Raw genomic sequence first — 13590 nt, 5'->3', positions numbered from 1 at the left:
AGTTTTAAGGGTAAAATATTACTCATTTGAGATGGAGTTTTCTCTGCAATAGGCACACCTAGTGCAAACCTTTTCAGCGTTATATTTTCCAATAAGAACTATTTTACATTTTGTTTCTGGAATCATGCAGTATGAACACTTGTGCTAAGAGAAGTCTATTAAATTAGGCTAATACAGTGAGTTTATTTTGATGAGGAGCATGGGGCTATGTCCTCTTTTCTTGCCTTATCATAACCTGACCCATTAACTGCTAGAGTACATTTTACATTTATTTCTCCTCTAGCTCTATCTTTTATTACTGACCAGCTGCCATTCCTGCTCTATGAATGACTCTCATTCTGTTGCTCTCTGTTAGGCCCCTTGACATTGGCTCCTTCATGCCTGGGAAGTGGAAGTAAAACACACCTGTATTTTCTGTATTATGGGTGCTATATGACAGTCCAGGACTTCCCAGATGAAAATCACACAAGTAAGCCTGAGGTCCTCAAGAGACGATCTACATTTTGCTAACAAAATGATTACATAGTTTACACACAAAATAAAAGCTTCCCCAAATATTCAGGTTTATGGCACATGAACACTGTGACTTCACAGCACCCAGACAATAAGTCTAAAGCTTTCTGAGAAGTGTAGGATCTGGGGGCTATGTCTAAACAAATTAAAATGATCATGATCTGGACCAAGCACTGATACAGTATCATCCATATTATTTACCATTTTACTTACTGGTATTGAAACAGTGGTATATAAGTCGTTGGCATCTAGCATTCCCAGAATGAGAGCACTAAGAAAAGCTAGAGGTCTGTGTAAGTACGAAAATTCTCAATATCTGCCCAATAACGATATCCAGGAAGAAAGGGGGGAAGAGAGGGAGGGAGATATTTCATAGTTACATTCCGATCACTTTGAGGGTTGAAGCCACAAAGCAATCACTTATGCATATATGCAGATCTTTAAAAGTCTGATCCTCTCTCTGTACTTACATGCTCTAATGATCAACTAGTTTCCAAAAAATATCTGGCTAACAATTTTTATTACTTTTTTTTTAATACCCCAAAAGAGGTGTTGATATTCCTAACTGTATTTACAGTCTTCTATTCTGAAATATGTATACAAGGTTAATAATCCAATCACCTCGAAAATATAGAAAATTTAGAAAACAATTTCAATTCCTAATACAATGTGAACTAAAATACAGAGTAAAAACATATCCTACTAGTCTGAAGAAAAAAATGCCAAATCTTTGGAAAGCTGAATTTCAAAAACACATCTCACCAACTTTGTCACTGATTTTTGTAATTCAAAGATGTAAATCACTGTATTTTTTCAGAAAGTGCCAGGAGACAGAAGTATTGCAATAGTGGCCCATAAGAAGTTCTACAGATGCAAACGTCATAAATAACCGGGATGAAAAAGAAGAGAAATCACACTGGAAAGAGATGGCAAGCCTGAAGCTGGTGTATTTATAAACTTAAACTTTTTCAAAGCACTAGTTTCTTGTTCCTGGGAAATATTTGGCAAGAGGTTTTCAGAAGAAGGAAAATATTAGTAAGGAGAGAGCAAGCAGAGATGGCAAATGATCAGGCTTTAAGTTAAGGAGTTAAAAAGGACACATATGAAACGTGAACTCTTTACTTTTCTCTTTATTTTAATTAATAGCAATTAATAATTGCTAATTAAAAGCAGATCCAATAGCAGTTTTTAATAGATTAAATAGCCTGCCTTTAATAAAAAAAAGAAAAAAAAGAAAAAAGTAGAGACTGAGAAAGTAGTTTTCCTCAAAAGGAAAACCAGGTGCCCTATTTAAGGACAGGTATCGATATGCAGTATGCATGCCATAAGAATGGGTGTGCTCCAAACTACAAAACCACACAGAAAGTACTTTAACCATTCAAATAATTACCTGATGATATAACACAGTTTGCATCACCTATAATGGGAAGTGTGAGGCTTCCTTAGGATTTGTTTTCAGGCAATTAGAACTTTGCCAAATTTTCACCATTCCAATGCTATTTCTTATACCTCAGGCTCATACTTTTTTGGAAGGTCCATTTAAAATGTTTGTTTCTTCTTTTTATAAAAATATTGGGAAAACAGTTTCTATCCTAGTCTGTACACTCATTTTGCAAAGCAGCTGTAGGACCTTCATTCTTTGAACAAGTTTGGAATTTGTCACATATTGTTGTAATGTGGGAAATATCCCTGTTGCCACTGCCACAAAATCCTATACAATTATTACAAAGTTCGGATTACACATGCACAGTAGGGACTTTGGAGCTAAAAGCTCCAAAAAGTCTATCTGTAACACATTCAGTACCTGAGACCTCAAACCTACTCAGACTCTTAATGCACCATTCCCAAAAAGAAAGACTGTGCTTCTTTGGGGACAGGCAGTAGCACGGTATAACATTATCTGCTTTATTCTCCATGCAAAGGAATGGAAACTTAAGAGATGCTTCTTATGCACCTTCCAGGCATAATGGTAGAGGATCAGCCCTTGACATAAATATAGAAGTGGAGGAAAGTTCTGTGTTGAAGGGGTGCAAGGAGCAGGTAAAGTCTGGCTCGGCCACAAGCTTGAATGCAGAAACTCAGTATTAAGTTGCTATCCTTTTAAACTCATTTTCTGTTAAATACAGATTTGGACCACACATATCCTTATGCATGTAAGTATTCAAAATGTAAGCACACAGACATTAGAAGCAAAAGATACATATACATCTAAGCATCCTGAGACGTCCTAATGGTCATGCAGATAACCTAGGAATGAATGTCTCCAAGGGCAGCATATTAAGAACTCAGGAGAGAGACTTCATCAACTTGTGCTTCTTCAACAGCTTTGAACAAATAGTCCAAGGTAGTTTTCCATCACAGCAGATGGTAGTGGCTGTTGCACCAGAGAAGGAGAGTTTAAAAAGATTAAGTTGTTAACTTGCTCCTTACCATTTCCTGTTCTTGAAGCTGTGGAAGTCAACTCTCAACCAAACTAGATCTTCAGAACTTTTATATCTCTGACCTTTTTTGACTTTTCATTCCCCCCAAAACAAGATCCTGAGTTCCCATTTAGCCCTGTGTGGCAAATTTATAGATAGTATTATTGTCACAACTTTTAACCAAATTCTCTAGAAACTATAGATTACTTTCTTAGAGAAGATGAATCTTTACAGTGTTGGTCCTTCTCTCCACTTTTAAAAAAGGATCCAGTATAAATGTAAAAACTCCAAAGCAGTTCTAGAAAGAACATGCTAGAAACATGCCCATCACTCCCATCAAGTTTGTAAAATAGATGTTCCTTTATCTATGCAATCACAAAGTTTTTCTTTAGATAGCATTTTTGGTTCACAGAAATTGGAAAAGATATCATAGGTATCCTATGCTACTATTAAATAGTTCTTTAGGTTGTCCTGAGATTGTTTCACATATCGAAGAAATTCAGCTCATGCTCCTGCCAGCCTGCTAGCTCTCAATTTTCTAGCAATGTTGACATTCACTGCATAACGGCCTACATATAACTTCTCTTAAAGTACCAGCAAACTATTGGTATACAAACAAATGAAAAAGCTGTTCTAAATGACATTAGTATCTTCAGAGATAAAGTACTGCATGAAGGCCTTGAAGAGAGAAATCTGCCAGAAACTTCACATAAACATCCTGTGGTCATCAGCACAGCCCAAGATGGAATCCAGCTCTGAAACCCAGTACAATTTATGCACACAGGACATACCAGAAAAGCTCTGGATTTAGACAGGTATAAAAAGGAACCAGGAGAAAAACATGCTACTAATGTTAATTTTACTTTTACTTGCTAATACTTAGGTAAGCAAACACATCCCACCGTACATTACAGAGGAGGTCTATTTTCTGAAACAATAATCTCTCTCTGAATGACCTAACACGCATTCTTGGTGACCTAATATTTCAAGGCATGAACTGACAAACACTGTTATGTTTAGGTTCTGAAAAAAGGAGGGTGTTTAAAGATACTCAGCTTTATATAAAAATATTCAACCTGGTAAATAGAAGGGTTTCAATCTTAAAACCAAACACCAGATCTCATTTCTGTAACTTCTACTGAATTTGCAGTTGGAAATGTATCTTCTGCACATAAGTAGCCTTTTTGATTCTACTGCATTCAAATCCAAAACATAAGTCCATTTTTAAATTATACCCAAAAATTCAAAGGAAAGTACCACAAAGCAGAAATACACAAGCATATTCTACTTTGCCTATTTACCTTTTTAAAAAGTTAACATATAGAATCAGATTGTGAATATAAAGATAGAATTCTGCTTTGCTTCTAGTGCAGAACTGGATAACCAGGAGGCACTCCCAAGTAATGCTGTGTTGACTCTACCAGATTTAAGTGTAAATAACATGATGAATCTAGCATAAATGAAATGTATCAAGTGAGATGTAGATATCATGTGTTCAAGTTACAACATTAATTTTAGTCCCAATTTCCCAGATCCCTTACTTTCCTCTTCACTTCTTCAATCCTTCAGTAGTTGAAAAATAATTCACAGTAACATGCCATGCCTTCTCAGAACTCTCAGGGTTTATATACATCTCTTCTTTATTACCTGTTTACAGTCTCTTCTGGTATCATATGCTATTTCTTCCTCTTAAGATGTATAATGGCATAAACTCTCAAACTGGAATATACAATTTGTAGGTGGCCAAATCCTTTTACTATTTGAATACTCTGGAATATATGCTAGGGAAGACACTCATTTAAGCCACACCCCTCTTCATTTCTGCCTGCGGTGAATCTGTAAAGAACTCCAAAATATCTGGAGTTAGCTCCACTAAAAGAGAGATTTCCAGAGCACCATCTGAGATTTACTTGCTCTTCACTATAGATCTTGATCAACTCTCACTTCCTTATGTTTCAGTGCTATAGCTGCAATGATTAGTCATATTACCCAGCTAGGTAAAGTACATTAAAAGAATCCATTTTTTAGCTCTAATCAGGAGCACAGAACTGATACAATTTGGACAACAGGCTTCCTTTTTCAAGGTATTCTAAAGTTGACTTTCAAGAGCTGGAAAGAGCTCCTAAATCCATTTAGTAGCAGGGAGAATAAAATGAAATGAAAACATAGTAGCACTGTCTCAGAGTATAATACATAGCAAAATGAGTACATCTATTAATATTGCTAAATTGCAATTATGGCATAAACAATCTCAGACTAGTTGTAGATATAGATTGGTCATAAGCATTCTTCCCACAGCAGCTTGGAGCACAGTGCAGCCTAACCACAAAAGCATTTACCCTGCCTTTCCCTTTAGTTTTGTAGTAGCCTAGAGCTCCATACAGGCTGCAGCCAGACTGCTAAGTAGAGTAAAGTTAGTTCAGCTTTTCAATACTAAAGTCCAACAGCCTGCACATAGACAAAAACACGGAGATTCAAGCCAAGATTAAGACAAATGAATTTCAGGTGATTTAATTTCAAACTCAGCTGCAACCAAACAGCATTTGTTTCTCTTGAATATCTGTGTAACATATATTTACATGCACCTAGCATGTTGAACTACTTACAACTCTTTCCCATTTTATAAGAGCTCGATCAGGAAACAGCTGCAATGATGACCAGGTGAAAACAAAGTACACTGCAACTGCTGATGCTCTTTACCCTTCTTATCTATTTTATTATTAAAAAAAAAAAAAAGGTTATACACTTATTCCTTAAGAGAGACGTAGCATGAGATATAATAGACTTGAGACTCCATAACCTGGACTATATGTGACACGGATAAATGACTCCTTCCCTTTCCCTGTGTCCCATTTCCTATCCTATATGACCCTGTTTCTCACCCCATTTCAAGGTCCTAATTCTTTATGCTGGTTATCACAGGTCAGTGGAAGATTTCTTCCACTTCTTCATGTCAGATTATCTTCCTGGAAATCTGGTATCAATCTTCTGCAGTAGCATACGGCATTGGCAGCAGCTGCTCACAACACAGCAGCCTCCTCCTTGCTTATGGAGCATGAGCTGTTTAACAAAGGAGGCCCAGAAATGTTACCTTCATCTACACCCTTGGCTAAGCTACACCAAGGAGAAATTGCTTGAAGAACAAAAACCGAGTATCTGTTGCAGACCACACAGTAGAAAATGGCTCATTGGTTAATGAATCTATGCTGGGACCTGAGATCTGTGGATTCGGTCCCCTGTCTCAACCTCTGTGATTTTCAGTAAATCCAACAGGGCTTAAACACATTCAGACTACAGCACATGAACGACGTAAGATGCAAGCAGCCTTTACCTTCACATAGATCTACTCCTAATCTGTGACAAAAGTCAAAGGTACAGTGAAGTTACTGAGAATGTCCAAAAAGGTTTAAGGACTTCAGTGGACCTTAGATACGTAAATCCAGGAGTGCCATACTAAAGTCTCAAAGTACTTCACTTCTGCCAGTGAAGTCACCCACTTTTAAGCAGCAGAAAAACATCACCCTCAAGCTCTTATCCATTAACTCCACGGAAATCCTTGCTCACATCCCATCATCAATGGGTACAGATGACGTCCTCCAGCAGGAGTTCAGTTTTTATTTATTTTTCACCATCTACCACAACAACAGCAGTTTCAGTAAGTATCAGTTCTGGAAGCAAGGTGGCAGTTTGGTGAGGTTGTGTATCATTAGCTTAGGAGTCCATACCCTTCCCTGGTATCTGGATCATTTTCTCTATCATTAGTTTGGGAAATACTTACCTGTTCCACATAAAAAACAAACAAACAAAAAAAACCTTTCAATCCTCAAATCTTTCAATGCCAGAGCCTTTTAGTTAAAGTACTTTAAAAAATTCATCTTTCACGTTCATGTTATTTTTCACTTATGCAATGCAAGAGACATTGAAGCGTGTGCACTGGAGTCAGGTAACATGATATTTTTACCTGTAACATTTCGTAGCCTTTACGCATGTTGTGTAGTAATAAAAGCAATCACTTCACCAGCACTTTTCCTTATTACAAGTGGATAATTTTGACTCTCTCCTTTATTATAATGTAATGCCTGTCTCTAGTCTCAACTGAGTGAAATTAAAAACAGTCCTATTAATAATCATAATGAACAGTTAGGCTCCATCCACTCAAGCATATTTTGCATAAGTAAAAGAATATACAAAGTTTGCATGCAACCACCAACTGAACTTTCCTATGTTTCAATTCAAATAAATTATGAAGAAACAGCAATATTTAACCTAACTGACATTGTTAAGAAAAAAACCCAAACAACTACCCCCTTATTTTTAAAGTGAAGTCAGGCAACTTTTATTTGTTCTGTCTGCAAAAGTCTGGCTTTTTTTTTCCCCATCTTTGCACCTGCTTTTAAACACGAAGGTTTAAAATCAACTCTGTGCCAATTGTCCAAACCACAGCAGGCAGTAAGGTCAATGAATGGGACTATTCAACAGGCTGGCTACTTGCTCCAGCAGGTAGGTGTGAAAAAGCAGCTCAGTTATACCTATTTTTTGCCAACTATTTGGAATACTCCCCTAATTATGGGATACCTGAGGAAGCTGCTTGAACTTATTCACCTTTCGGAAAGTAGGGATGGTTCTCACCCCCGTTTTAGCTTGGCTTCTACTTTATTCACTGTGGTCCAGGAGAGTCTGAGAGAAACTTTGAGTGTAGCAGGCAGAGACAAAACAAGATACTAAACAGTCTGGTAAAAATTGGAGAAAAACAGAGAATGAAACAAATAAAACTCCCCCCTCCTCCAAGGAAAATACGTGACTTTTTTGCATTTTTATGCTTTTATGTGAATGCTGCTTTTGCTCTTATGAATCAGGTTTGGTGATGGTGGGCTGAAAAATTAAACTAGAAGATAAAGAACTTCAGAAAATTAATAAAAAAGAAAGAACACTTAGGGTATTTTTTCAAGAGCAAATATATGTTTCAGGGGTTTTAAATCATTTGACATATCCTGTGAAATGATCTAGACCTATGGAAAACAAATATCCCTTCCTCCAACACTCCCAGGAAATGACTCCATTTTAGTCAAAATCAAATTCTTACTAATTTAGCTTACAGAAAAACTTCATAAACCATTGTACTGACACAGCTCAGAGTGCAGCCAACAGCAGGAAGAAGGCTGAAAATGAGCATCTCTAGGCAGAAACAGTTGGAAACCTCTCTATCTGGCCATGTTTAAGCAGCTTCAGAAATAGTTATCTAAAACCTCCTCATCAGAAGCCAGTCACATTTTCAGATTTGCTTAATACCAGTACTTCTGTTTGCTATATTTTATTGTAGTATTATACATTCTCTGAGATGAGGGAAGATTATCTTATTTGTACAACTACAACGAAATGGGGCCACAAACAATGTAGTGGTGTTAAAAAAGCATTCATTAATAACACTATATGAATCTGAGGATGATAATATTGGAAGTTCATGCCAGTCTCTTCATGCCTTCTCTATAGCATATGTGGAATACATCATTTTCTGATGTTTCAGCATCATTATTCAGTGCCTCTGCAAGTTAGCTCAGTCAAAATAACTATAAATATTTAACCGGCAGTCATCTATTTAAATATACTGCTATACAAAATACAGCTGTTGTGATCAAGTTACCTGAACTAAACAGAACAAACTGGTCACTAGGGAGTTTCACAGTGCCAGAATAAATACAGACCATTTTTCCAAAACTACTTGAAAGTAGGACATTTATTCAACCACAATTACAAGGGCTTTGTATCTATAAAAAGACTAACATGGAAAGGTAGGGGTAAAACACAATTTCTTTTATTTTGTTTAAGACAGAATTGTATCTCAAAGTACAAAAATGGATGGCACAACACTGCCCTGCAGATTACCTTAACTGAGTATCTACTAATTACAAAAGAAGGCATGCATTCTAAAACTGAAATCATGTTTATTTTGCAATTAGCAAGGTAAACAGTTGCTTCACCAGGGTGGTTTCTAGGCCTGTGCAGTTCAAGTGGCTAGTCTTAGAACATACAATATCCCCGTGCAAATAAAAAGTAGCCGTAAAAATAAAAAAGAAAGCTTCAAGGATTTTCATCCCTCCTATTCCTTTGGGTGTATTTGACAGTGAACAGTAAGAAACTAAAAAAACCCTTCTATGTTAGTTTTCCCCATTAAAGAGGTATAATGGAACACTTTGTTCTTCTGCACTCACATTTCGAGCTTACCTGGCTGTTATCACGGTCATGTACAAACACTGTTCAGCATTTTGTGATGGAAAGGGAGAGAGGACAATTTTAATCCATGGAGCTGAGATGATTTAACAGTATCTGGAGTGCCATAAAGCGCACCACAAACTAAGAAATCCAATTACTCCTTTAATTTCATGGCAGGCTTTCAACTTCCTCTTACAAATTCCTGAGAGCTTTATAGGACTCAAAATTTTACACTGGAGAATTTCTTCACCAGTGGTGATACTACAACCTGTTAGGATCCACTTCAAAATGGTAGCTACTACAAGTTTTAGGTGTAAGTACTTTTATAAAGGAACACTTATCACAGACTAGGGTGGAGTCCTCTAAGTTTCCTTCAGGCAGATAACAAAACTGGAACTGAATCACAACACTGGAAAGCACTAGCTATAGATACTGAGCCATAACAAGCAAAATATTTGCATTTTCTTAAAAGCACTGAGATTTTATGTCACCGATAAAAAGTTACCCTGATTTTTTTAGACTATTTTTCAAAAGGAAAAAACAGGAAAAATCTCCCACCAGCACTTTTTTGCCCCTTTCTTCAAAGTGGAGATTATATCCGCAAAAAGAATACAAAAATAACCAACGTCCTTGGGTACCAAACTATAATCATAAACTACACAAACGCTTACTTCAGGATTAAGACTAAAAGCTAAGTATTAAAAAAAAGACAAATTCAGAGTTAAGGCTGTGAAATATTGCTTTCAAATATCTCACGGTCCTTTGGATCAAATGCTCTAAGTCAAAACAATAATTCCAAACACATTCACATTGACATTCCTAGATTCTAGTATCAGAAACATATTTAGCCAGTTCCCACTTACTGCAAGGACCTATCCTAGACTTTGTCTGGCACATTAAAACAAGAGTTTCGCTTTTGGGGAGTGATGGGGAGGCAGCAGTTAATTGTTGTATTACAATTTATGTTTTATGATCTCTGGTGCAAGGGTGAATGTAGCATATATGCCTCTTTTACCTAGCTGCCAATAGCAGTTAGGAAGAATTCTTGATAACCTTGAAGGATAATAGTGAAAATCAGTTTCCATTTCCTAAAGCATGGTGCTTTAGAAAGCACGTGCATTTAATGATGAAAAAACAACATTCAGTAAGCAAACACGATGAAACAGCAGAGACTGCTGCGAATGGCATTAAATAATCTGTGATTTCAATATCTACCTCATATGGTCCAGGGAAATTCTATTTCAAGTTTTTTTATTGCAGTAAGTTTAGGCCTTGAACTATTAAATTGCTATTTTGAAGGAATACTACCATGGCTGTTTTTTACATGGAATGAGGAAACCTGACAACTGAAAGCAAGTTCTGTAATGGTGCAATGGAGAGTCCTATCACACCATTATCCTTGACTACTACTGTTCTGGGACAGGGGAAGGAGGGAGTGAAGACACCTACATTTGAAAGGAAAAACAAATTTCTAAATACAGTGCTACAAAACAAAACTGAGTGTTTACACTTTGAAAACAGGTATGCAAATGACCTTTCTTTTTAAAAATGTGCTGTTACTGTAAAGACGTATACACAAGCATGCCTATTGCATATATATTTGCATGTGCAAATATATTTGGCAGCCTACCCTTCAAACACGTGCTTAGAGCTAAATGCATGTAGTGCTCTTCCAATAGAAAATATCCACAGCAACAGGGAAAACACATGGAAGATGCAAACTCCAATTCCACCTCAATTTCCCATAACCACAAAAAACAAAACCTCAGACCAAAGAAGTAGCATAAGATAGCACAATAGGGTGGAGCTCAGGTTAAACACAAGGTTAACAGTTTTTTCTGTATATACCTTTTAACCCCACAATCATCCCTGTTTACACACAGGTACATAGAGATTATTCTTCCTGCCCATAAGGAGACAAGGTAGGAAGTGAGGCTGCTGGACAAACAAAAGTGCACATTATTGGTGCTTTTGTAGCATAAGTGTGTCTGCTTTGGAGGTATTAGTGAATTAGGCTAGAAATTATCATGAAACTGTGTGTGCACAGAACTGTCGTCTTATGTTCCTTTCTTAGCCAAACATTTTCAAATTAGCAACAACCACACTTCCCACTACGGGCCATATATGTAAATGTTTTTAAATTAAAAGCTATTTTTGGTTTTATGTGAGCCAAAAAAGGGATTGGAGTTGATTTTCTTCAAGGAGGAAATAAATTCTATGCCCATACATTCATTGCCTCTGCCAAAAGTGGATGACTAGATCCTCATTTGAATTTATAGAGACTAACTTTTAAATGAAGCAGCTTGAAAAGTTACCCAAACAACTTCAGGACAAAGCTTCCTTCTTCAAAAGATTAAAAGGAACTGAATGCACACATGGGGAATAGAAATGCCATCTCAGACATGCAAACATTCTCTGAAAACAACTGACAATTATATTGCCTAGACTGTACAAGCTTAATGGGGTTGCAGGCTTAAGTCTGCAGAGGAAAGGGTTTATTTACAAAAACAGAACATAATACTGTTTAGAGGATGTCTAGGAAGAAGAATAGAAGAAAAGAACTGTTTGACAATACATTAAATAATTTATTGCAGCAGTTGTTTTTTAAATCACAACATTAATACAGCTCTCTAGCAAGCAAATGTATTAGCACAATTGTAAGCAGAATAGACTTGATGGTCCATTGGTCTCTTTCAGTACAGTAACTTGTGTTCCAGGGTATTTGCCATAATACATAAAAGTCCCCCCAAAAGTTGTCACTTGAAGAGTGTGGAATTAAACAAAGACACAAAGCAGTGAAATTCAGCCCGTGTTAACCTGTCATCCCACGGGATTGCTGCACAGTTCAGGGCCACTAGCTCAGTCTTTTGGTTGAAAAGGTGACCCTTATGTACCTACCATGCATGAGGACCCACAGTAACACAGGTTATTTATTAGTATTCCTATGTTATAATATGCTAGTATCCTGGCTTAATTATACCTTTTCTACAATTAGTATTAAGATATAGATGCACATATGTTCTTCTACACAGATATTGCCTTGTCCATCACCAAAAGGCTCCCCAGACAAGTTCCACAAAGGGAATAAATTAACTTGAAAAATAAATACAACCTTACACGCTCACTTCATCAAGACAGTAAGTTGTAGCACATGCTCAGCTTCTTTTAGTAACACCAGAGATATGATTTATCTTTTTTTTTCCCCCCCCCACTAATCTTTGGTGCAAGGGGAATAAAGAATTTCAAATATATTCAAAGATCTAACTCCTACGAGACTTACTACCGTAAAACAATGCCACTCCTCTCCAAAAGGCTCTAATTTGCAAAGCAGTTTTAACCGACAGATAATTTACATACATTTACTTTTGCTGAGAATGTCTGATAAAAGCAAGACAAGCACCATATATTTGGTTATATGGTTTCATCCCAAATGAGAGAGGTTTGTTTCTTCTCTGTTATTTCTGCTTTTTAATGCAGTTTCAGAGCAACAAACAATTCAGGGATTGAAAATTATTGCCTATTTAGTATTGAACACCAATAAAAATGATGATGAAACACTGCAAGACTTTGTCATTTATTCAGAGAAGAACTCACAATGTGTGGATACGGTCTATTAAACAAGATTAATTTAACAAACTTTCATAATGCCTAAAACCAATCTATAATCTGAAGGAGAAACAAAAAAGATTTAACAAGAGATAAGCTGTGATCAAGTTTGATCCAGCAACAGTGGTAGTTTAAATTTACTAAACTGAAACCATTTAATAGGCACAACATGCAACTAATAATAATATGGCACTAGCAACATTTGCTTGAACCCCCCTCTACTTCCCAAAAATTACTGAATGAAGAAAAGCTCAAAAAAACCCCCAACCCTCAACCCCAAACATCAGCCTGTGTAACACTTGCATATTTTATTCTTTAAGTAGTATGGATTTCAATACATTTGATACAACTGAATAAAAAAAAAAGTTCTCATTATGTAATGAAAGCTTATATTTCAAGAATTCGTAATACAGAAGCCTTACATGCAGAATATATCGAATAGGTGGTACTATACCTCCAGCATCAACACAGCAGAAGTCTATAAATATAATCTGAAGACAATAACCTACTAAAGCAATAACTGGTTAAAAGTAATCTTCAGGTATGCACACAACTTGCTAATCAATATCTTAGCTAATTGTAAGCCCTCTTTTCTCATCCCAGTGAAGTGAACAATTATTCAGATATGTAGTCTGAGTAGTCTACACTACAGTCTCTGCCGACTTTTGTGCAGATACTCACCAAAGCTCAAAATATGTATTTCTTTCCTTAAAACATGTACAGAGAAATCCAAATGAAGCACTTAGAATTATCACCTTACTTACAAGATCATGACTTTTTCCAATGTTACCTTTCTCAGTTCTAAAAACAGAGGGGATGCAAAAATTTAAGAAAATACAAA

General features: G+C 36.4%; 1 protein-coding gene across 2 annotated transcripts in view; it reads right to left on the bottom strand.

The window, feature by feature from the left end:
• NT5DC1 (5'-nucleotidase domain containing 1) overlaps nt 1–13590 on the bottom strand; it is a 164041-nt gene that overhangs the window by 122748 nt on the left and 27703 nt on the right. The gene's annotated exons all lie outside the window — the stretch shown is intronic.

The sequence above is a fragment of the Dromaius novaehollandiae genome, chromosome 3 (genome assembly GCF_036370855.1).
Source record: "Dromaius novaehollandiae isolate bDroNov1 chromosome 3, bDroNov1.hap1, whole genome shotgun sequence".
NCBI classification, from domain to species: Eukaryota; Metazoa; Chordata; class Aves; order Casuariiformes; family Dromaiidae; genus Dromaius; species Dromaius novaehollandiae.
The sequence above is the reverse complement of the archived record's forward strand: the minus strand, read 5'-3'. Positions and strand labels throughout refer to the sequence as shown.